This window comes from Thalia democratica, chromosome 1 (assembly GCF_965202585.1).
Source record: "Thalia democratica chromosome 1, ktThaDemo2.hap1.1, whole genome shotgun sequence".
Taxonomy (NCBI): Eukaryota; Metazoa; Chordata; class Thaliacea; order Salpida; family Salpidae; genus Thalia; species Thalia democratica.
In genome coordinates this window covers 87,718,481-87,745,107 of record NC_139165.1, presented here as the reverse complement: position 1 = coordinate 87,745,107, position 26,627 = coordinate 87,718,481, and the positions used below count along the sequence as shown (strand labels likewise).

The window sequence follows — 26,627 nt, the reverse complement described above, 5'->3', positions numbered from 1 at the left end:
CTTTAACTCAACTACAAAAATTATGAACATTAAATAATTGACCACAACATTTTAAATTTGTTGAAGTTTTCGAATTTTTGATGCAGTTTGTTGATGAATATTTTCTGAATTCTGTAATTTTCTTTAATTTATATACAGAAAATAAAATTTGATCAACTAATTCAATATTCACTGAACCCACTAAAAAAGCTTTTAAATAATTTATTACAAAATTTAAGAAAAATAAAAAACAGTATAATTGTTTTATTTAGGCTTTTGCATATAATTATAAGCTGTTAAAACTCGAAAATAATTGAATGTAAAAACATTATTTAACAGAAAAAACAAAGTATGATGAAGTTTTGTACGAGAAGCATAATAGTGCGAAAAAAAAACTTTGTTCGAAACTAACAACTAAAATATTATTATTTTTTAAATTATTAAACTTTAAGAATTCTATTAAGCATGTCGGCAAGAAAATTCTCTTTACACGTTTAAGTTCATATACTATATTCAACTCTTATACATATTAAAAAATTTACTAAGATAATTTTACAAATTATAAGCGTAAGCAAGATTCACTTAATCTACTAAAAATGCATATAAAGTTTTTTAAAAAAAAATTATAAGATCGAAAAAAAAGCATATATCACATTAGTCTTCTGACTTCATTTCAATAGAAATACAATTTATTTTTTTGTTGTTAGCAATGATCATAATAATTTAACTAATTTTATAATGAGCTTTATTGGATCTATAAACAAATTTTTACTAAAATTATGTTTTGTAACTATTTTTACGTAGTGAACTCTAAGATTTTTTAATTAATTTTTATTAAAATAAATAAAATCTACATCGTAACCTGATTTAAAACTAAAATAGGTCCTACCGAGACTTGAACTCGGATCACAGGATTCAGAGTCCTGTGTGCTAACCATTACACCATAGGACCACACGTCAAGTATATAAATAATGTGTTTATAAATATTAAGCACGTGTATCATGGTAGATGCGAGAGAACGTGAGAAAGTAAATCGTAAGTTTGTCGCTTGGTACAAACTGTTTTCACTTTCAATCAGCCAAAATTACTTTTTTAATTGAATTTAAAGTCTTTTCTGCAACAAAATTGTATTTGTTTACGTATTTTATTCTATGTTTTGATTTTATAAGTAGATTTTGTAGACTATTTTCCTTTAAAAATAAATAAATAATGATAATTTAAATGATAATTTTAGAAAATTTATAATTTGGAGGTATAGAAATATAATAAGCTATATTGTATTATAAAATTTTTCAATCTTATTACTAATTTTCCGAGACAAAATATTTAATTAAATTTAAAGCTAAAATTAAAAGCAATAAGCCTACATATAATATGAAAAATATTTATTAGAAAAAGTTTTATAACATAGGCAAATAAATTTTTTAGTAAAAATTATAATCATAGTTTAGAAATTTAAAACAAATACTTTTTTATCCTAATTTTGGTAAAGTATTTTATCTACATCAGGGTTTTATTAATATTTAAAAGGCAGTTTGAAATAAAAACTTTTTATTGAACTTGTGAAACAAATTGTTTACTGATGTTAAAAATATATAATCTGCTACAGAAGTTTTTGAAATATTGAGTAATTGGCCGGCCGAAATACAAAAACTGTTGTTTACTTACTTTTTCTAAGTAGAACTATGTCAAAAATCTAAAAAAACTAGTTAAAAAAATTAGGAAATAGTATTTTAAAAAATTTATTAAGAAAAAACTTAAAATGTTCATTTCACAAGTTTTAAAGTTATTTTATTAAAAAACCAGATCAAATTAAAAATTAAATAGCCAAAAAACATGAAAAAAAAAATATTTTTTTTGTTTTTACTTGCAGCAGAATTAATATTTATTTGAATTTAAAATTTTTTTTTCGAGAATTTAAGTTGATTTGCGAATTAAAAACTGAGTAATTGAAAAAAATATATTTTTTTTAAAGATTAGTGGATTTAAATATGTTTTACATTTTTTATAAACTTAAGTAATATAAATAATTTCTATTTATTTTTCTCAATGTTAAAAATTATTATAAAACATTTAACACTTAATAAAACTGAAGTAGCATTAATTATTATTTAACTTATAAGACAATTAATGAAGGAAAACTTTTTATTAATTTAGATAATGTTGATTACAATTTAATTTAAAGTTACTGACATATTAGATGATAAAGTAGTTTAGCTTTATAGTAACACAACAAAACTAAGTAACAAAAAGCTGTTAATTACGGTTAGTAATAGGTTCAAATCTATCTATAGAATAAAATTATTCATATATACCACATTTTGTTGATATAATATAAGTCATCTCGTTCGTTTGGCTCCCTTGGGGCCATGACAGAAATTTAGGTGGTCATGAGCAGTAAAGGGGCCGCAGGGGAGCTATGAGGTCAAAATTTGAAATATTTAAATTTACACTAAATATTCTGAAGTTGATGATGAAGACCATAAAAAAATCTAAGGTGTTTCTAACAGTTGTTTTTTGAGCAATCTTGTTGGAAGACAGCATAGCAATTTTAATTTATTTAAACCAAGTTTTCTGAAAAAAGGTTTGGAAAACTCTGCTATATAATGTTAAAGTTTGAAAATCAAAAAAGTTAGATTATCCAGAACTATATTTAGTAGTTTAATTTGTAAAAAAAAAACTAAAAAAAAAGTATAAAAATTCATCCGTAAAATGTACAGCAATAATCGCATGACAAACCAAATTTGCTAATGAATTTTAAAAGTCGCTTTAAACGAGGCATAACTTTTTATTGTGACGTAATAATTCAATTAGATAATATACGCAATAATGTTCGTTTTCCCATGGGGCTCCATGGCTCAGTTGGCTACGCCGCCCAATTAGTAATAAATAGGTACTGATTTTATATCTAGGTCGTGCTACTTTTATTAATAATATTTATAACAAAAATATTATAACAAAATTACAACCTTTCGAATTTTACTTCACGTAAATGCACAATGAATGTAACAAGTGAGTTTTATTACAAAAACGTAAAATAAAGTTGCTAAAACCGTCCGCTAAAGTTATTTGTTATATTATATTTATTATATTTCTATAAAATATAAGGAAACAAACAACCAAGCGTACATACAAAAATAAAAGAAATATTTCTGCTTCCTAGTTTTTTTTTTCTTTCCTAAAGTAGAAGCTAATAACAAGTTTATTACATAAAAGTTGATGAAAAACAATAATACTCTTGAAACTTTTGGTTTAAGGACTAAGTTAAACTTCTCAGTCATTGAGTGGTACACACACTTAAATTAAAATAATAATAAACTATAAAATTTAGCATTATCTATATTCGTATATATATATATATATATCATATAATTTTTAAGTATTTTGTAGTCACTTGACTGTTGTTTTTGTTAATTTTAGTTGTTTGAAAGTTAGATAGTAGATCGATTTTTGTACTGAATTTTTGTAATGTACAATATTACGTCATACTGTTTTTTTTTTGTATAACCTTTGCATCTATGTTTAACAAAGTGATGAAAAATACAATTTTAAAAATACTAGTACATATTTTTCATGAAGCTAAACGCTTTAAAATAAAATCTTATTTTTCTAATAAATTATTTAAAAGCCGTTCAAGTGGGCACACTAGAAGGTGTTGAAGTTTAAATAATAACCTTATTTTATATATATATATGTATAGCATACAATTGTAAAAACTCAAAAATTGAAAAAGTGTATTAAGTCAGGTTATGATTATAATAACCAAGTTAAAACAGTGAAAAAAATGTTGTTTTCATCGACTTTAAATTTGAGGGAAATTTTTTTTTTTGTTATTTTATATAAAAATTTCTGTTCTGTATTAAAACTAAATCTACAAAAAAATTGTAGTCTACAATCATAAGTTAAACAATATGCGTCTTTAACAACAAAATTCTCTCCTAAACTGAAAACATTAATTTATAGTTTGTAATGTAACGAAATTCTTGCTGAAGATAAAACCTAACTTTATAGTTCCTAATATTATTTGGAAAAAAACTTGTTTAGTAGTTTTTATTGAAATTTCACACTAACATCAGTTTTATTGTTTCTAGGTAATAAAACATACCAATTCATCAATATATATATATAACTCATACGAAGCTCGATTCGATGGTTACTAATGAGACTAAAGATATTTTATTTCTCAATAACCTAGTTCAAAAATAAAAGGTTAGCGTTTATTTTGAACTAATAAAGGTAGGGCCTGTCCGGGATTTGAACCCGGGACCTCGCGCACCCGAAGCGCGAATCATACCCCTAGACCAACAGGCCACGAAGAGGTAACTTTTTTTTCGTTTATAAAGCTAATATGCAAACAATTTTGATATGTAAGTAATAGTATTTTTGATTGCATTTCGCAATAAGTTGTACATGTTAAAATGTCTCGAAATAATACTTTTATCTAATTAAATTTAACTTAAATAAAAAAGTTAATTGATGGTTAAATTCCATTAAAAAGATAATTATAATAAAAATCTGTAATTTTTGTCTTAAATAAGTATTTTATTTAATAATTAAAAAACATTAGTAATCTTATAACATATGTATATTTACAGATTAATTATGAATGAAGTTTTTTGTCACTCACTTATATTTTGTTTGATTTACCTACGGTCTTAACAGAAATTTAATTTCTAACAAACTTTAAAATTTTTTCATCTTAAGTTGTTTAATAAAGTTAAAATCTAAATAAAAATAAAAATAATTAAAATTAAAATGCGGGCAAAATGAAAGTTTTTTGGTAATAATCGTTAAGAAAAAATGTTGTATAATTAAACAAGTTTTTTATATAACTCATTTGCTTTATTATTATTTACAAAAAAAACATCTCAATTTTTTATTTACACAGCCTGCTTAGTAATCTTTATTATTTAGTTTTATACTGTGCAGCGAACAGTGCAAAGGAGGTAGGTGTCAAATTTGCACGAGCGGACAAAATTGCACGACGGGTTTAAATTTCACTAGGGGACTAAATTGCACAAAGACAAAATTGTACGATTACAATTCGCACGAAGGGTCACTTTTGCACGAGCAGAAAATTTTGCAAGAAGTCATTTTTGCACGGGTTGAATTTATCTATTTTATTATTTTCTTTTTTTATTAATTTTAAAATATATAGACATTAAATTTAAGTATTTTTTTATTATCACTATTACTCCTAAACCTTACCTTCGGTCGATAGCTTTTTTCTTCGATTAACTAATTTGTTTTTATTTATCTATTTATAGTTTTTTCTCTATAAAAGTTTTGTTAGTTATTTTTTATTTTTTTTACTATCACTGTTATCCATAACCCTTACCCTCGGTTAGTAACTTTTTTTTTCTTCTACTTAATAAAAAAAGAATTCTTTCAGTTTTTTTTTTGTTACACTTATATATATATAAATATAGAAAATATATACATATAACAATTTATTGAAATGACGATTTTAAAAAATGCTGGAACATATGTTTCATAAAGACAAAAAAGATTGTCTCTAATCTTCAGCCAGTTCAAATTTAAAATAAAAAGCACTTTGGTTAACAAAGATGTACAAGTTTACAAAAAAGTATTGTTTTGTAAGTGTTATTCTAGATAAATCAAAGCTATTGAATAACTATATTCTTATTTTTAGTAAATAGTTATAGATATTCAAGTTTATGTTCATAAAAATAAGTAAGTCTTAATTAAGTCAAAATTTAATTTAAAAATGTGGAGATGCCGGGAATTGAACCCGGGGCCTCACGCATGCGAAGCACGCGCTCTACCCCTGAGCTACATCCCCACTTGTTTGCAAGTCAATAATTTACTTTATATATTTGAATGTTTGTATATATCTTTGTACTTGAAACGGGTAAAAATTGCACGAAGACAAACTATCACGAGGGGAATAGTTTGCACAAAAAAAACTTTGAACGGAATGTCATTTTTGCACGAGAGTTAAAAAAACAGCAAAAAAAACATATATATATATATATATATATATAAAATAAGGCTAATATTCAAACTTGAATACCTTCTACTGAGCCCATTTGAAGGGCTTTTAAATAATTTATTGAAATGACAACTTTAAAAAATGCTGGAACATGTATGTAAAATATTTTATTCAAGAAACATTTACCATTGTTTTCTCTTATATTGTAGAAAAGTTTAAAATGAATTAAAAATACCTAAAAATATCTTAAACATCTAAATGTTTCAAACTAAGTAATTTTTTAACTTAACAAACGGACCACACGTGGTCACTGGTGGTGAGTAACTAACGTTCTGGCCGTAACAACCAAGGTCTAATCCTAGTTACAGTACCTAGTTGCTTATACCCCACTAAAATACTAATTTTACCTAACATAAGCTTTTTTAAGTATACTGAGTAGTTTGTAATGGTTTGTTAAGTTTAAAATGTATAAAATAAAAGCTTATAACATTTAACTAAAAATCTTAATTATAATTATTACTATTATGAATTTTATTTATCAAATATTTAACTTATTACAAACAATTTTGCTAACATATAGAACATAAAAGCATTAATAAACTAAATGTTTAGTTTACCAAACTAAACGTTTATGCATTCTAAGGCAATAAATGAACACATTTCAAACTTAGATTGACTGTTTTAACTAAGTCGGGAGAACTTTGTAAGACTGTATAAAGTTAGTTAGTTATGTACCAGTGCTTTTATAAATTCAAAAGTTTCATCAAAACTCTGAAAACTTTTATAAACTATTATTTTTAGATTTTATATTTTTCTGTTTAGTGAAAAATAGTATTAAAGGTATTGATAATAAATTACTAGTAGAAATAAAACTTCAACATATATAGTAATGAGTCTAATTATTAGAAAAGTAATTAGTTTTTAATTTTCAAAAATATGTACAAGTACCAAAACAAAAAAAAAAAGGTTTTCTAAAGATATATTTTGATAACTTGTATACTAAAGTTTTAGTTTTAATAATATTCAAATATTTTCTATTGCAAAACGTTATTAAAACTTTGATATAAGAAAAAATTCAGTTATAAGTTATTATTAAACTTTATAAGCAAATTATTTACTTTAATAAACTTTTAAAAAATTGTTTTTAAAAAAATATTAGTTTAAGTGTTATAAAAAACATTTATTTTATTTAAAAAAAAATATTTTAAAGTTTTGGTGTAAATTTTAAAATTTTGCTTTTGATATTAACAGCTTATAAAAAATTTGAAAATGTGAAAAGATGTGAAAATATTTTAATCATTCTATACTGTCTTTTTAAAAATAATAATTAAGTTTATAACATTACATATGATGGCCATAAGTTTATACAAATATTTTTATGTCTAACGCTAATCAAAATTACTAATACCGAAAACGATTTATTTCGTGATGTAACAAACGAACTAGTTTTTTTTATGTTTGGTTTTAATTTTAGAAATAATAGTTTTTATAGAAATGGTAGAAAATATTTATTTCATATGTCGTATTGAAAAAAACAAAATCGTATGATAAACATGACAATGATTTTTTTTTCATTGTGACGTAACAATATTGTTTATTGAACGACAAAAAATGCTCAAAACTTTTGGTCCAAAGACCTGGTGCACGAAAAAACCTTTTGGTTATCGAATCATACACGAGAACAGATTAATATCATGTCCAGGACTAGTAAAGTACTGTTTAATTAAAAATCACCTAAAACCACTTTAAATAGCAGCCACCATAGCTCAGTGGCAGATCGCTGGTCTTGTTAATAGCTGTCGATGGTTCGAGCCTCTCTGGCGGCACTTTTTCTTTTGAATAACAAAAAACTCATAAATATTTTTTTATAGCAACTTTATTTATTACACAATATATTTCTTAATATCATAAAGATGGTTTAATTTGAATATTTTAAAATCTCTTAAATATAAATTTAAAAAAATTTTAAGTAGAAATTTTTATAATTAAAACAATTTTTTATTATTTCTGTTGTGAAAAGTTTTTTTTTAGAACTTTTAGATTATGCTGAAATAAATTTATCTAAATATTGCAAAGGACATTTCCTTAAAGTTTGAGGTAAGTATCTAAAAAACTGTAGGAAAGAGTATATTGTTCTTAAATTTTTTTTTTGCAGCTTTAGTTTGCTCCTCTCACAAGGAAATTATTGTTCTCATTAATTTTACATTAATTTTAATTATTTACAGTTTTAATAAGAAAAAATATAAACTTTTTACAAATTTTAAAATTTTTAAATGAGTTAACCCTTTAGCAGTGGCGTTACGTTGTATTTTAATTAGGGAGTGCGAAAATTGTAAAAAAAAAAAAAACTTGTAAGCTTTATTTTGACCTTATTCAAAATCTTTTTATGTTACAACTACACCAGTTTGTTAATGTTATAGAATATTTGTTTACTAAAAAAATTAAATAAACTATGAATTAAATTTGATGCAAAACACGTCATCCTCTTAATAGCTGTAGTTACTTCTTATCAAATAAAAACTATGCTGGTCTTACTTTAGTAGTTTTTTCTCGATTTGTCCCCTACTCTAGTTCAGCATGTCAAATGCTGCAGTGAATTTTTCAACAACGCAAAATGTGATATTTTATTCACACGGCGATGCACAAGATGCAAGTGACACAGATTGAGCTTGCTGCTCCGATTTATCAAATTTTTGAAAGTCGAATGGAATAAACAAAAATAATAAAGCTTATCAAATGAATTTGGTAGCTAAATATAAACAAAATTTGTGAATTCTTATTTTCTTTTTTTGTGTGATTACGTGGTACATCAGCTTCAGTTTTTAAATTAACGCGTTAGTACAATTTTGTTTGAATACGTTATTTATTGAATGAATATCTCATTAAGTTTTATAAGTTATTTAAAACAATTTTTTTTTTAAGTGGAAACAACACATTATTAAACAACAGCTCATCAAAAATAAATAGTTCTATTGTAATGTTTATTTATATTCTTAAATCTATTCTTATTTTTATTATCTCATAAACACTTTAAGAAGCTGTAAAATAAAAGCTGACAATATTGTAAAGGTAGTCAAAAAACTATAATGTATAAATATTTTTCATCTTTAAATTACTCATTTATTTATATATTAGAATAAGATTTCATAATTAGTACAGCTTATAAATACTTTAAATTTGGTTTAGTTTTAAGTACCTCATTTTTTACAGAGTTTAACAAAAAGTACTAAAAGTTGGGTAAAACATGGGAAAAAAGTTTAAATAGTTCGTAAAACTTTATTTTGATTTTGTAAAATATATGTTCATATTACAGGAAATGTCAAAACAAATTTTAATAACGGTATTTTTTAGATTTCGTCAGTTGTAAAAATGAGAGTTTAAAAAAAAGTAATAGTAGTCAAATTTAGGAAATAGTATTGAATATAGTAACAAAAATAAACTTTCTTTTTGTATTATTCCTTGAGGCTAAACATTAAAATAGCTTTAAAATCTTATATCAGTTTGTTTTTATTGAATGTACAGCTTTAAATGCATGAAAAAAATATTTTAATGTGTATGAGATGTCATTGTTCAAGTTTTAGTTAGGCTTAACAATTTTTTTTAAAGTGTAAGCAGTTAAACGAACTAACTTAAAGAAAAAAAGTTTAAAGCATTTACGACTTAGTAAAAACAATTATGATCTTAAAAAAAGATTATTAAAAAATTGTTAAGTAAAATATACATTATTATCTATAGTGCTAATTTATACACTTAGTTTAACAACTAAAGTTGGATAAATTAAAAACACAATACAAGAACCTTAGCTCCAATGACTTATTCTAAAATTAGCTTTTATTACCATTTGTGACTTTTTGTTTACAAAATTTATTGATATATTTTTAGGTATACTTGTAAAGTATTTAAGTAATATATAAAAATTGAAAACTAAAAATCATTTAGATGGTTCCTCATAACTCTAATGGAAATGTAAGCTAATACTATAAATAACATTTTAGTAACCAGTAGATAAATATAAGAGAATTAAACTGAATTGTTTTTTGTCTAGTTTTTGATTAAATTTTTTTTTTTAATGTTTATGAACTGACAAGATTAATACTATGTTTTTTTTACAGGGTGCAAATCCGTTAGTGAACACCAGTTTGGGAGCAGACAATATTTTTGAATTTTGTGAAAAAATAAGAAATGAAGCATCACACATGCAAATTCAATTTCAATCGTTAGTTAGGTTGCTACAGTATTAAAAATACAAGCTTTTTTACTCACCTTTAAACGAAAAATAAACATATAGTTCTGTTAATATTCTTTAATTTTTTAGATGGCTTGAATTTTTAAAGTACTTTAATATAAGCTTTTAAAACAAAGTTTTGTTTTTAACTATTTATTTTGTAAAAAATTTTCTCATTTTAAATAGTTGAATTGAAAAAAATCAACACAGGATTTTTAAAATTAAGTAATATAAAATAAAATATTCAGTTTAAGGACAGAGTATAAAAAAGTAGTTGCAGAAAGAAATGACAACCAAGAGCTGTTTACTAAGGTAATTTATAATAAATAAAATTAATTATTCTCTACTAAAATTAATGTAACTAAATAATTTTTTTGACAACCTAAGATTACACTATATTTTAGTGTGAAAAGTACAGGGCAACGTATTAAAATGTAAAAACCTAATAAATATTGAAATATATTACGATGTAAAGTTCACTTAACAAATTAAAACATAATTTATCACAAATTAAACTTTTTTTTTAATGAAAAAATTTGTTTTTAGTTTTACGATGATGCAATAAGTCTAAGCTTAGAAGTTCAAATAAGAGTGAGTTTTTAATAAATTGCCTAAAATATTAAAATATTATAACTTAACAAAAACTAATAGAACAAATTTTAGTAAAACAAAATAAAAGGAAATGCTACTAGATATACTAAAAATCATACTTGGTTAAAAATGTTCATAAATAAGTTTTTATATATAACATTTGATAAGTCGAAAACAAATTATTTAAAGTTTAATATAAAAATAGTGATACAGAGTTTAAACACTTTCAAGTAATTTTTTTTTTTTTACCAAAAAAATGTAAAATATTTTATACGTGAATATTTCAATTTTTTTAGAATATTTTTTCAACAGGGTGAAATAATAAACATTCTTTTTGGAATAATGAATTCAATTTTACCTTACTTACCACCTGAGGTTAGTTGTTGAACTATTTGATTTAATATATTTAAACTTTCTGTTTGTTAATTAATTTTATAGGGTAAAATTAAAAGATTTATGTTTGAAAAAAAAGAAAGCCTTTTTACTTAAATAATCATGGCACTCAATAATATATTTTTTTGATTATTTACGTTATTCAAAATGACTTTGAAATTATTAGCATATAAATTTATTAATAAAATTGAAATCTTAACTTTAAACAATAAACTTATAATTTTTAGTTGTGAAACGTTATATGTAATAAAAGGATTTTGATAAGTTACTTTACAAAAGTTTCAGCTGTGCAAATTATAAAAAAATGTACATAAATTTATGAGTGTGCGTATTGTAGGCTTTATTTTTTGAAATAATTATTTTTTTTACTTTTAAAAACTTATACTTTCTGTTTAAAATAGAATGGTTAAAGCCTTTAAGTTGAAATTGTTTATAAATTTTTGAGAAATGCAATAATTTTAGCTTTTAACAACAAACATAAGTTATTTCTAAATATTAGACTTCCTGTTACCGTTAGTAACTAAAGATTCTTCGTTATTTGAGTTTCCTGTTTTGATTTCAAGACATTTTTACTTTTTAATCTAAAAAATATTCTACAAATTTATTAAGTTTGGAGTTTTTTAAACATGTAGTTTTTTTATTATTCACATAATTATAAGAAAATCAAATAAAAATAGGTAGAAATATATAATATAAAATTAAAGTGCTGGTGTAAACATTCTTTCTAAGCATTAAGAATAATTAATTTTTAATAAAACTATGTTTTAAGTAGTATTAAAGTTTTACTATTTAATTGAATAAACAAAATATCTTTTTTAACAGCATGGACAGCGGGCTTCAATCGCTTTGGGACAAGCCATAAATCTAGACATCAATCAGTATCTTGCTGTTAGTTTTTTTGTACAATATTACATGAATTGTAAGTTTCTTAAACAATAAATTTATAAAGTTACTTGAATGGTTACAATAAATAAAACACCTACTAACAACTAATTTTAATTTAACTCATACTGAACGATATTATTAAATATTACTTAGGGCTACTCTACATAAAACTAGGCATGACATGAATATACATAATGTACTAAGTTACCATTGCAAACACTAACAAATATTAAAAACCACGAAATATATAAAAAACTTAATGCTTTATAAGTTACTTTGAGTGTTATTAAAACCTTAATATAGTTTAATGTTAAGTGTTAATAATGTTATTATTAAATTATTGACACATTAATATTTGTTTTGTTAAATCTTTAATAACCTCTTTTAATATACTAATAATAACTTAACATAAGTAATGACTACTGTTCATAAAATAGCATAATTATTTTTGGTCTGTTTACTTTAAAAAACTTGAACGTGAACTGCAACTGTTTAGTTTTATTTATACTAAATTGTTAACGATTTTATTGAACTTTTCAGAACAAACAGCGAAGTTTTCTTGTTCAAAATCAAGGAATTCCAATAAATTTTACTGTATATCCAGCTGGAAATTCTTCGAGTTATCCAGGAAATTCGACAACAGTTGCTCCTCAACAACTATTTTTTAATCAAGTACAAAACTACGGTCAAGTAAAATTGCAAAGTAGTCCTCAGTTAGTAGGTAATCCTCAGCTTCAAAGTAATCCTCAGTTACCAGGTAACCCTCAAGTTAAAAGTACTAACCAATTGCTAAGCCATTCTCAGCTTCAAAGTAACCCTCAGCTACAAAGTAATCCTCAGCTAGCAGGTAATCCTCAGGTTCATAATAATTCTCAAACACTAGACAACCCTAAGGTACAGAGTAATTCTCAGTTACAAGGTATTCCTCAGGTTCATAATAATTCTCAAACACTAGACAACCCTAAGGTAAAGAGTAATTCTCAGTTACAAGGTATTCCTCAGGTTCATAATAATTCTCAAACACTAGACAACCCTAAGGTACAGAGTAATTCTCAGTTACTAGGCAACCCTCAAGTTCAGAGTTATATTCAGTTACCTGGTAATTCTCAGGTTCAAGTTAATTCCCAGTTACTAAGTAACGCTCAGGTTAAAAGTACTAACCAAATGCAATGCAATGCTCAGGTCCAACATAAACAACTAAAGCAAGTGAACACAGTATTTAATGCAGAAAAGATGCAAAGCGTACCAGCTTTAGCCAAGACGCAAAGTGAACCTCAGGTGTTCAAAAGTCATCAAATAAATCCAAAGCTACCAAGAAATAGCAAAATTAATAAAACTTTTCCTTTATCTACATCTGCAGGCCAACAAATGAAAAGTCAAAACGTAATTAGCCAGCCAAAAGGTAACTTAACTAAATGAAATAGTTAGTTGTGTAAATATTCAAATATCTTAAAAATGAGTTTCAATCTTATTTTGCTTGGTGTCTTAAAAAAAATACATGTCTTGGTGTAGTTTTAGTACAATACTCCCTAGCCTAATTAGTTTTAAGTTGGTATTTCAGTGTTTTAAATAATCTAGATTAGTTAGAGATTAATGTAAAAATGTGTATATATTTTGCTATATTTAAATATGTTTAATTAACTAAGTTACAATTTTAGACATTTTTTTATGATAATTTGACAAAAGCTTTGTCTTTTTAGATAAATTTTTGATAATGTTTCAAGCCTCGAATATTTGTTTGTAATTAATATTGAAGTTGAAACTATCAATCTAGTTTAATTTCAACTTTTAAAAAATAGTTCATTTTATATTCCTCTAAGTCTTACTTTAGATTGTATAATTTTATTTTTATAATTAATAAGTAAATTTTAGAAGCTTTTGAATATTAAATGTGCTAGATTATTTAAGCAAAACTTGTTTAGGTCTAAATAATTCATTTCCTCAAGCTGTAAGAAACTCTCATGCTACTAATCAGGTTTGTTTATTTGTTTTAAATATTATATAAGTAAACCAAATATACATAATATATATTACTTAAAAACTCTTTATGAAACAAAACGTTTTGTACATCTTTTAAATAGGGTATGGAAGTATAAGTTGAAAAAAAATTAGACATTTAAAGTTTTTTTTTTAAAGTTAGTCCGTTTTTATAAATAATCTTACAGACTCTAGTTAATTAAGATTGAAGACTTAAATTTATAGTTTTAATTTTGTTTTATAAAGTTCTTTTAGAATTTGTCAATAAAAAATTAAGTAATTTTACAATACAAGTAAAATTATTCGAAATTTTAGTTTATGATGTATAAATAGTTTTGCTCTAATAAAGATAAGTTCTAAAAGACAGAATTTTTTAAATAAATTAAATTAGGTAAAAAAAAATTCAAACGTTTTTATGCGGGTTTTAATTTTTCTAAATGTTCAAAAAAAAAAGTTTAAAGTTTATAAAAAGTTAAAACCAATTTTTAACAGAATGGAGGTAACACTTAAAATTTTTATAAATGTTTACAATCAAACAGGTGCTCTTTGTTTGCACTAAAAAAGTTAAATTTCACATGATAATTTCCTTTGAAGTATTTTTTTTTGTTGTTTGACGCGAACATGAAAAGTTAAAAACGTCAAAATTTATTATTTTCTCAAACGTTTGAAAATTTTATGTGACCCAACAGCTGCTTCCTCGTTTTTTAACAAACTTTTCGAGTTCTTTAAATTAATGAACTTTTTGTAAATTTTGCCGACACTAAACTTAAAAGTTACCGATGTACTAGTGATAAGTGGTTTGTTAATAGATTCACTTTTTTACGTTTAGTGATGTAGTTAGAAAAAGTATACTTTCACATACACAACATCATAATAATAAATGTTATTTTTAATAAAAATTTTTGTTTCACGTAATGCAGCTGATCATTTATTTTTGAACAATTTTTCTTAACTTTAGACTATTTAAACAAACTTTATGTCTTGTAATAGTTATTATAAGCAACTTAATTTTTCTTAAGTTTTTTAGAAACTTAAAAAATTAAAAAACAGACTTAATAGACTTAATAAGTGACCTTAAAGGCACTACAACACTTTTAAGTATTTATTTAAAACAGACATAATACAAGAAGGAATTCAAATTGAATATTTATGCATTTAAAATTTTAATTTTTTTTATAAATTACAATTAATCAGTTTTCACACAAACTGAATTTTCTAACTGTGATCCTGCAATAAAAAATTATCGAAATGACAAAATATGCAAAGTCAGATATAACATCAAAACAGTTTAGTTGAATTTTACCATAAGTATTGTGTAAATTTGACTATTGTATAACAGCTGTTTAGGTTATTATACAGAAATAAAGATTTATTAATAAAGTTTAATAAAAGTTTTTTTTTTAATTATATGAATAATATCAACATTTATCATATGCTTTTTAGAAATTGAGTTGACATAGTTATACTTCTATTATTGTTATTATTTTTATATTTATTATACAAGACTTCATACTAGTATTGTTTATATATATATATATAAGGTTTATAAAAAACAGTTTTAAACTTATTAGTTTTTTGTACAAACAAACTACAAGGTGTATCAGTAGAGATATGTAAAAAGAAATAAACTTATGTTCTCAAACAAATCAATTAAGTACTCAAAAGTTAAAAGCGTTCACGCAAATAGAAAGATGATGTTTTTTTTAAACGTAGTTTTAAATTCTTATTTACTTTATTTACCACCAAGTTTTTTAAGTTTTAAGTTAATTAAGTTTAAAGCAACAAATTTATTCTTAATTAAAAGTAAACAGTTAATTTGTTTTCAGAGTACTACACATAAAACTATATCTGCTGTTGTAGACAATTTAAAACAGTCAATAACAAATGAATATGGTAAGGTACAAAAGCAGCGCCAAAGTGTACCAGATGTAAGTGAGAATGTTGTGAATCGAATCATGCCTCTAACGAAAATTTCAAAGAAACGTAAACTCCAGGTTATTTTTTTTTTATTTGTTAATTGTCAAAAACAGTTTTATTTTAAGTTTTTGTAAACGTTACTAAGCAAACAACGTTTCGCTATCAAAATCCTTTAGACGTAAAATACGATTAAATTATGCTATAGTTTGATAACATTGTGAAAAGAAAAAATTAACTTGTATCGATATCACATTTTATTTAAACTACTTATATCAAATGACTATTGAGAACTGAGAACGTTTTCAAATCTACTTAGATTTGATTAAATCAAACTATTAACATAAAGTTGTTATTTAACTGAAAAAGATTGTTTTGTTCATAGTTTACAAAACGAGTTTAACTAACTTTTTGAACAACTTTAACTAAGAGAAAAAAGTTAGCGTCAAAAGTTGAAACTAAACTTTACAAATCTATTATATCGTTTTAATTGACAAATTAAACGATCATTTTTATTTAAATGTTAAATTTTACAATGAACTGAATAAAATATTTGTTATTTTACAGAATGAAACCCAAAATAGTATTTGTGAACTAAAAACTAAAGAATCAAAAGAAGTTAGTTCTTTTATATTTAGATGGTAAAAAAAACAAATGCCTAGAAAGATGTCTAAGATTGTTCTAAATTATATTCTTTTTACTTAATAAACACTTTAAACTTAAAAAGCAGAATACAAAAAACCGAGTTTTTATTGAAAATTCAAATAAATATGATAGAAAATTAACATAAAAACGGCTACAAATTATATTTTTAAGCAAATTCTATTATTTTAAACTTTAGATTCAAGCTTCGACCCCACTAAAAGACATTCTACGTTGTAAGAACAACAAAGTGTTTATAAAACACAATAGTTTCGATGCTGCTAATATCAGTAGAAAATCAATTAGTCCTATTGACGCTCAAAATAGTAAAGAATCAAAAAAGTTGGTATAGTATCTAATATAGAATAAATTTCTGAATAAAATAAAAACTGTTATTTTAATGTTCCGTAACATAACTTTTTTGTTTATATTAAATCATGTTTAAACTGATAATTTGGTTAGTATAAAGTATTAATGAATAAAAACCAACTGTTAATTAAAAATGTTATAATTATAAGTCAATAATCAAACCCAACAAAAAAGTAATAGGCATAGTACGTTGCAAAATAATTTTGCTTTTTAACAACCACAAAACAGGTCATTTGGATCAAAAAACAGTGATTCCACAAATACAAACATTGTAAATTTAAGTAAAAATTCAAACAATGCTAGTGGTACAATTAGCGATTCCACGTCTATTTCAGGTTAGTATTTAATTTAAATTGCTTTAAATTTCATTATTTTTTTTAGTTTGTAGTAGATACATTAAATAAACAAAAACAAAACAAAAATCTGTTAATGTTGAATTCAAAAGTGAAAATTGTTATATGATTTAAAAGACCAGTGCACTAAGTTATGAGGTTACATAAATTGTTTACATTATCCTTTTGTTAAATAACAAATTGACTCCTAAATATTTGAACTTTCATTTTTAAGCTAAAGCGACTGGACAACAACAAAATCTAAACAACAACAAATTCGGTGATGTGAACTCTATGTCACAAACAGCTAATACTTTAATGATGATGTCACAATCAAACAATCATTCAAGTATGTCGTCACAAGCGGCTCATCAGAATACTATGACGTCACAAACAGCTCATCAGAGCACCATGACACCACAAATGTATCTTGGCAGTAACATTGCACCTGTGAAACGTCATAACTCTAATGTACCAACTAATATCCCTACGGATGTTACTGAAAATCACAGACTATCACACAACCCTAGTATTAATTTACAAAGTAATTCAAATAAAACAGGTCATAAGGCTAATAGTCATTATATTTCGCCATCAGATATCACATCAAAAATTAGGTTAGATGTTAAATTTTTAAAACTTAAAAGAAATATCTAAAGTAAAAATTTCTAAATTAAAGTAAGTTTATCAGTTTTGATGACTATAATAATACAAGCCTAGTGTATAAAACTTCCTGGTTTTTTCTAACAGAGTTCAGCCCTCAAGCTACTCTATAAATTCGCAAACGGACGATAAACCGCAAAGAGTGAAGGTCCCTGCAAACTACATGAACGGAATGCCGATTGTGAACAAGCTGTGTTCATTGATGCATGGCGAAGTTGTTTGCGCTCTTACTGTCAGTGATGACAAGCAACGACCTCTAGTGTACACCGGTGGTAAAGGAACAGTGAAAGTTAGTCTAACTTTTTCACTTAAAGATAAATATTCTAATATTTTTTTTAAAGTTAAACTATAATTTTATTTTTAATGTCTCTGCACTATAACCTTTTTAAGCAATTGGTTATTTTTTTGATTTGTACTGTGAAGTTCAGTACACTACTCAGTTTGATATGCTACCATAATTTATTTTGTATACATCAAATTGATTGTCAGGAATAAGATTTAATACATTTTATTTAGTTCAGTATTTCAAGTTAGTAAATATATAAAATAACCATTGAAATAGTTTATGTGTTTATTTAAAAATACATTTTTGTTTTATTTACATGTTTAAATATTATTATACAGTTTTTAAATTTTATCTCTACTTAGATCTGGGAAATATCAGTAGCAAACGAAAATCTGCAACAAATAACAAAACCAGTAACGCATTTCAGTTGTTTTGATGACGATTACATAAGAAAATGCAAACTTATAAATGAGGGAAGTTCCCTTTTAATTGGCGGTGAATCAACATCAGTGTCAGTGTGGGATCTTAGTTGTGGGGGAGCCCCTAGATTAAAGGTTTTTTATGATAAAAGTTGTTATTGATTAGTTATTATATATTTTTCCTTAAAAAATTTAAACGTATTATTTGTTCTCTAATTAAGACTAATGTTAACATGTAGAGCTTTAAGCTTTGTTTTTAATTTTTTTAATTAAAGGGGTTAAAATATTTTATTTTTTTACAATTTAACGCATTTGACAATTAAAGTTTATTGAAGATAGTTTGAATTCTTTTATTTTTTATTTTTTTTAGTTCAATAATGTTAAGTATAAAACTAACTCTTCTAATAATTGTTATTGAAATTCGGTCATAATTATTTTTTTCAGTCCCAATTAACATTACCGAATTTTCGATGGTGCTTAGGACTTGCAACTTCTCAGGACTCCAAAATATGTTTTACTTGTTGTACAGATGGAACCGTATGCATGTTGGATTTGCACAATCAACAAATTGTTCAGTATGTGATAACTATAAAAAAAATAAATTACCATTAGTTTATAAAAAGCTACAGTATAAAATGAAGCTATTTATTTTATATCTGGATTATAAAAATTTGTTTAAAATTTAAAAAAGTTTACTACGAAAGTTACTAGTTTAATTTTCTAAAGAGCCATAGTTAATAATTTCATCTTCATATCCTTTAAAGCTACCAATATGAAGTTAAACGTTTTATGTTATACGCTTGTTAATTAATTTACCTATCATTTTTTAACAGGCAGTTTGCAGGACACACGGGCGTAGCTTCATGTATTGACATTTCTCCTGATGGAGGTAAATTATTCACCGGTGGATTTGACGAAACTATCAGATGTTAGGACATTCGTCACAATAAACATGCTTCCATCATAAACTTTGATAGTAAAGTTTACTCTTTGGGTTGTTCACCGAATGACAATTGGATTGCAGCTGGGTTAGAAGTTCATTTATCTTTTATATATCTCTTTTGTTTTTATGAAATTACAAATTTTTTTAAATTATTGTTTTTACTTGCTTTAAACTTAAAAATTAAAAAAAGCTTATCTCTAAGTTAATAATAATAAAATTCAGTCTGCAATTTGATTAAAAACTGTATTTTTTTGTATTTATTAAGTTAAAATCAAATCAAAAAACTCTTGCATTTATCCCCTGTTTTTTACTTTTGATTCTATTGATATATAATATAATACCGTTAAAATGTAAAAGCTTGGTCAGAACCGCTCTTGATTACTTGTAAAAACGTTTTACTGTTAAACATTATACTTACTACTAAAGTAAGCACCTATATTTATATTTAGTATAAAAGATACTAATTTGTTGAATTGACAACAAAGCAATGTGCCTTCTTTTAAAATAAAATTTTATATCTAAACCAGGTATTAATCTTTGTCACACAAAAACAATTATATAATGATTAAAATAAGTAGACGAGTGTTATTTTATTCAATAATCAATAAACTTTTCTTAAACGATTTTATTGTTTTTAATTATTCTGGCTAACATAAGCATTAACTCAAAAGCTAAATTTTGTTAAACAGATTAGAAAATGGCAACGTGGAAGTATGTAGTTTAGATAATACTGCAAAATATCAGGTAAAGTATCACAATAAGAGTGTTACATCACTTAAATATGCACACAAAAAAGACTGGTTTATTACAACTGGGCAAGATCAACTGGTTAATTTATGGAAAAACCCCTATGGCGCCAATATTTTCAATGTTAGTTAATTAATTTTTAGGTTTTAAAAAATTTAAGAACATTCTTTAAAAGAGTTAAAAAATAATTTAACCATTTTTTTATTTGGAAGTATTAAAATAATATATGATTTTATAAGGTGCACAGCTATTTAAATACGGACAACTTAAACTCCGAAATTTCAATTTTTTTAAATCTTTTTAAAGAGTTATATATACATTCCAAATAATTTAAAAACAAGTGGAAATCTTTATTAGTGTCTAAAAATAATTTATGTTTGTAAAGTTGTTGTTCTGTAAAAAAACTATTATTTAAATTTTAAATATCAGAAATACCATGTAGCCGGTTTTTTTGTAATTATAAACTTTTGTCTACTAGATTTTTTAATAAACTGCAGACTTGACATAATTTTTAAATTTTAATTTTAAACATTTTAAAAATACTGAAGCATTTAGGTCATTATTATTCATTTAGTTTTCAAAACCTTAAAGATAAGTTTTGATTATGTTTTTTAAACATTACGACAGAACAACGAAAGTGCATTATTGTTAGCATGTGATATTTCGAAAAATTATAGATACATAATAACTGGGAGTGGAGGTAAAAAGGCTACTTTATACGAGTGTATCTACAATACATCTGCCTAATCTTGGATAAAAAACTATGTAAAAATAATATTGATAGACGCTTATATACCTAAATTTCTATTTTTACTTGTATTAGTTAAACTAACCGTTGTTATCAATAAAGTATAAAAAAAAGATTAATCTTGAGTGAATAAAGTGAGAAAAAAATTTAACTACTTTTTAAAATTGTAAAACCATACTTAATTGTTAATTAAAACTCTATGCTTTTAAATTTGTGCTTTTATACAGTATTCGTAAAAATTCTATAATGATTCTTTATTTGTTTTATAAGGTTTTTCTATTTTCTTTTAATAAAGAAAATTGTTTGTTCATGGTAAAATTACAATATTGACTTACTGAAATTGCTTATAGTTTAAAGTAATATTTTTATTATTAAATTTTGTTATTTTATTAAAATTATTTTAACTTGTTTTACTTGAATAGCAATTGAAATACTAAAATTTAAGTTTGATACACTAATTTATTGTTTAAATAAAACACATTTCAGTTAACAGGAAAAGAAAAATTATATAAAAATATATAACAAGCATACGATAACAGTTTGTCTTAAACTACACAAATTAAAAAAAGTATACGAAATCTAAAAATTTTAACGAAATTTTTAACAAAAGTTTGCGTTAGATTTTACTATTTAGATGGTTATGGAATAAGAATTGTGTCTTATATCGTTTATAAAAATCAAAAAACAATATTAATTAGGGTTAGAAAATGGTAATTCAAGCATATAGTGTTGTTAATAAAAAATAAATCAAATAGTTTAAAAACTATGTTTTGATACTATTTAATAAATAAATAGTAGTTTTAAAACTATAAAATATTTTATATCAAGATGAAGTTTGCCTGTAGTTGAAACTTCACGATAAACACCAGCAATTCAGTTCAAGTAATCTAAATTATTTTTGTTTATTGAACTATAAAAAAAATCTTTAGTCATAAGACCTAGTGTACTTAGCAAGCTTTAAGTTATCGAGTCGTACACCACTTGAACACAGTTTAACGTTAAATAACTCGACAATAACTGTCTAAATGTTTCTAAGGTGCATGGATGTTTGAATTTAGATTTAGAATTATAAATTTGAAACTGTAGTAAAACACAAAGCAACATTTTTATAATTAATCTATATCTTTAATTCTTAATAAAATAATTAAAACATAATCCCAAGTCTTTATCTTCTTTTCTGATAATAAGTGTAAAAGATTCCTAAATCTTTTTAGTAAAAAGAATTCCTTAAACACGTCGAAAAACCATAATTAAGTGTACCAAAATTGCTGTGTGCATTATTTTGCATTAAAAAGAAGTTTGTATTTGTTTAAATACAAGTTTATATGTTTATACGTATACATTTGTCTAGCATAAGACAGCAACGGTCACTTAATATAAAATATTAGCCTTAAAAACCGTCCCCGAACTTGAATCAAAAAATCTTACATTAAACAGTCGAACGCGCTGAATTATTCATACTGCTTTTAAACTTTCAATTAATATGCCTACCACACACAGATTATTAAAGTATGAACTTCATTAGATCTTTCATTAAACTTATAATAATGATTTCAAAAGTTAGTCATATTTTCAAAAAGTATGACTAAAACTATAAGTAAAAAAGTCAGAGAAAATACAAGATATTTTTAATTTAACTGTCACCAGGTTAACTTATTTAAAACAATAAACATTTGATAAAAATAGAAGTATGTAAAACACTGAAATACATTTTGTAAAAACTTAGAAAATTTGAAACACTTAAGAATTAAAAAAATAAAAAAGAATTAAATAAATAGTCTTAAATGCATAGAGACACTGTAAAAATAAAAAAAATGCCTGTAGTTTGAGAAAAAAAGTCAGGCCAAATATTGTTAAATTAAAATTTATCAATAAAATCAAACTAGTCTAACCTTACTTGGTCTGTTTAAAATACAGTTAAAGGTGAAAAAAAGAAGATAATTATTTGTAGTGTTAAGGGAAAAATCAAGATAGTTTAATTTAAAAAAGTATTATATAAAAGCTTACCTTTTAAATACGCTCTACTATGACTTCATGATGATTTCATTAGAATTTAAAATTAGTCATATTTTCAAAAATAAGAATTTTTAACTAAAACAAATTTAACAGTATGCTGAAAATTTATAAACAACAAAATGTCTTAAGAAAATAAAGCAATTTTGGCTGTTTTACCTTTAGTCTTAGAACTATATCAATGGCAAAATAAAAAATAAATATCTTTATATTTCATTGCACCAAAATAACAATCCTAAATAAGTTTCGCGCATTGTAAAAATTCGAATGTGTTTTAGCAAACTTTTTTAAAGATTTTTTTTTTATATAAATATAGTAAACAAACTAGTTACTAAAGTTTAAGCATGGTGTAACTATAACGTTTTTAAAACAATATTTATTTATTCTAAATCGTCCTAAAAACTTTCGGTCAAAAGTAAAACACCTTTAGATAGAAGGTTTTTACAAACTTGCTTTTTGCTCTGCTTTGAAAAAATATTTAGGACAAAATGTGAAGCATTTGTAAAAAGATTTGTTATGGTAAGTAATTTTTTTTTGTTTTATTTTAGTCTACTCAATTAACTCATTTTTCAATATTTAGAACTCTTACTTTTCTAAAATTTACTTTTTTTGTAAGTGCAATATACCATTTTTTAGAATATCATTAAACAGTTAGTTTGATGGAAAAAACGAAATTTCAATTTAATTGCAAGTCTAATAGTATTTTTAATTTTTAAACAAAAGTGCTATGATCGCCTTAGTTTTGCGTAGAAATTATATTGTTTAGTTGTCCAACTTAATAGTATTACGTTTCTAACTGATCATCAAGACGTGAGTTCAAGAACGATTTGTTAAGAAGTTAATTTATACTTATGTATTAGTTTTCATATGCACTGTACAAGCTTAACATAAAGCTATATTACTATAATTAGTTAAATTTCATAATAATATGTTAGTATGAATAAAAAAACAGTCCTCGTCAACGAGAAAGTTTAAGTTTTTAATTGTAAAGCCAAATTGTTTTCGAATATTAAAGTAGTAAGTTTATTTAATCTGATCAATTGCTAAAGGAAGTTATAATTATAAAGCTTTACATAAAGACTGTTATAAACCGTATCTAATTGCTTAGTAAAAGTAGTCACTTAAATTCACTTAAAATTACTTAGTTTAAAGATTTTTAAGTTACCTGCTTAAAAAAAAAAAAATTCAACTGATATGAATGAAGTCACATGGTTTGTTGCAACAGCACAAAACTTAAGTTATCAAAGTTGTTGTTGAATTTTTAGTAATTTCTTTTTTAATCCTCTTTTTATAGTCACTTTTAAAATAATTAAATAAAGGTGGTCGGTTTTATTCATCCAGTAAAAAATTACTAGAGGCTAAAAATATTTTTCAAATTTTAAATTAAAACTGAAGAGTTTTTTTTTTGAATAAATGCTAGTTAATTTTTATAATAAAATTCATTATGATTTACTGTAGCATGTTTTGCACAAGTGCGTACTTTAAAGTAAAACTTATTTTTAATTTAATAATTCATCGAACATCGTTAATTCTAATTTATTCTAATTATTATGTCACTTTATCTGAATATTTAATTTTATACCTTTAAAAAAAAGTCTTTTTTGGGTTTTATAAAGTCTAACCATTAAAAAAAGACACACATCTCTAAAACTGTTGTTATATCAAACTTACTCCGACCTAATGTTACTAACTTTATCTATTTTAAATTACAAATTGTAGGAGAATAGTTTTGGAAACCTAGGTTGTTAATAATGTTTTCGCAAATTTCTGATTCATTTCTGCTTAAATCTGAAACGAAATTTCAATAATTAACTTTTTTAACCTCTATATTTTCATTTTTTCTATTTACAAATTTTCCTACACTGATTGTTTTTTTTTTTCAATTTTTTTCATAAATACTAGTTTACCACAAAACACTGCGGATTTTAATTTTAAGAAACCAGGAGTTCTGATACTGATTACTTACTAAAATCTTCTTTGTTTTAATTTAAAATGAATAGCTTGAATATTTTTGATAAAACATTAGTTCAACAATGGCACTTATGAATTTAATTATTTTGTTACTTGTTCCCAGTTTTATTTAGAAAGTCTTTTGTAGATTAACTAACTAATTTCATGTACATCTATTATACTAACTAAGACACTAATATTTATAAATATCTTAAAAATGTTTTATGTTTTGTAAATTTATAAGTAATGAATTTTGCATAACATCTCTCAATCTTAATTGCTTGATTATCTGAAAAAAATTATTGCAGGCTAGTTTTTTTGTAATTTAGATTTATGTTTGTTGTAAAACAATTTATAAAAACTTTGGTATGCTTTACAATTCAACTTTATCTATTTTAATTATTTTATTACCAGGCTAATTTTTTTAGCTAAGTTAATTAAAAAAGGAAAATTATTAAAACAATATGAAAAAAGTTAAAATTTCTGTTTTTATTTCAAAAATGTAAATAAAACTTGTAAATTTTGCTTAACTCCTGGACCCAAATTATTCAATTTTTATTTACTATATATAATTTCGTTTTTTCTTATGTTATTATAATCTTAACTTTATTTACAAAAAAAAAACGTCGTTTTAACCTTATTTGGGGTCTTCAGAGCTTTATCAACATTATTGAGTTTCTTTTATTTATTTCAATAATATTGATAAAGGTCTGAAGATCCAAGTTTATGGTGACACGACGTTGCCTCTGTGATAACAACATCAATATTATTATTGTGTCCAAAATTATTTTTTTCAAGTGTTAAGAATACTCTTCACATATACCTAATGTTAATTTATAAATGGTACTTAGCACAATTTAGTCTAGCTAGTTATAAAGTACAACATATTTTTTAATTCTTAAATATCAAAAAATAAAATAGGATAAAAACATCTCATAAGGCTTTTTAAAATTTCGGCATACAAACTATAAAAAGCAGTCTATTGTGTTTCAAACGAAAGCAAGTCAGGGTAATTAGATAAAGTTTTAGTTCAAACTTCAGATGCTATTCAGAACTTAAAATCAAGATCAGTTTAAGTTTCCGAGAGCTGCAACTTGTAATTTTTTTTTTTGACTGCATCTTGTTTACCTTACGTGGACCTTAGATTTAAGATGCTTGATCTGGGGGGTGTTTTTTTTGCACGAGCGTCCCTTTAGCACTAGTGGACACTTTTAAAATGCGTCACTTTTGCACAGAGGCTCACTTTTGCACAAAAAACCTTTGCACAGATTGAAAAACATTTAATTTTTTTCTATATATTTTTTTATTTTTTGCTACCAAATTTATCCCTAACCCTTATCTCAGTCGGTAGTTTTTGATAATTTATTTTGCATATTATTTTATTTGCTTTACTTTTTTTTTTATTAGTTAATTTTTTTACTTTAATCACTTACTAATCTAATTTTATTTTGTATTTTTTTGATTTTACTTTCATTGTTACCAATAACCCTTACCCCCAGTCGGTAACTATTTCTTTTTCTATCTTATTATCTTTTTACAGTTTGTTTTTTAGTTATTTTATATGTTTTTTTTTACTTTCGTACATTATATTTATAAA

General features: G+C 24.1%; 3 non-coding genes across 3 annotated transcripts; all 3 read right to left on the bottom strand.

Moving 5' to 3' along the window:
- Positions 1-859: 859 nt before the first annotated feature.
- On the bottom strand, positions 860-931 carry Trnaq-cug (transfer RNA glutamine (anticodon CUG)). Its single transcript has one exon. It is a non-coding gene; the product is annotated as a tRNA-Gln (tRNA).
- Positions 932-4,219: 3,288 nt separating this feature from the next.
- Positions 4,220-4,291, bottom strand: Trnap-cgg (transfer RNA proline (anticodon CGG)). Its single transcript has one exon. It is a non-coding gene; the product is annotated as a tRNA-Pro (tRNA).
- A 1,420-nt stretch (positions 4,292-5,711) lies between these two features.
- Trnaa-cgc (transfer RNA alanine (anticodon CGC)) lies at positions 5,712-5,783 on the bottom strand. The gene has a single exon. It is a non-coding gene; the product is annotated as a tRNA-Ala (tRNA).
- Positions 5,784-26,627: the final 20,844 nt, after the last annotated feature.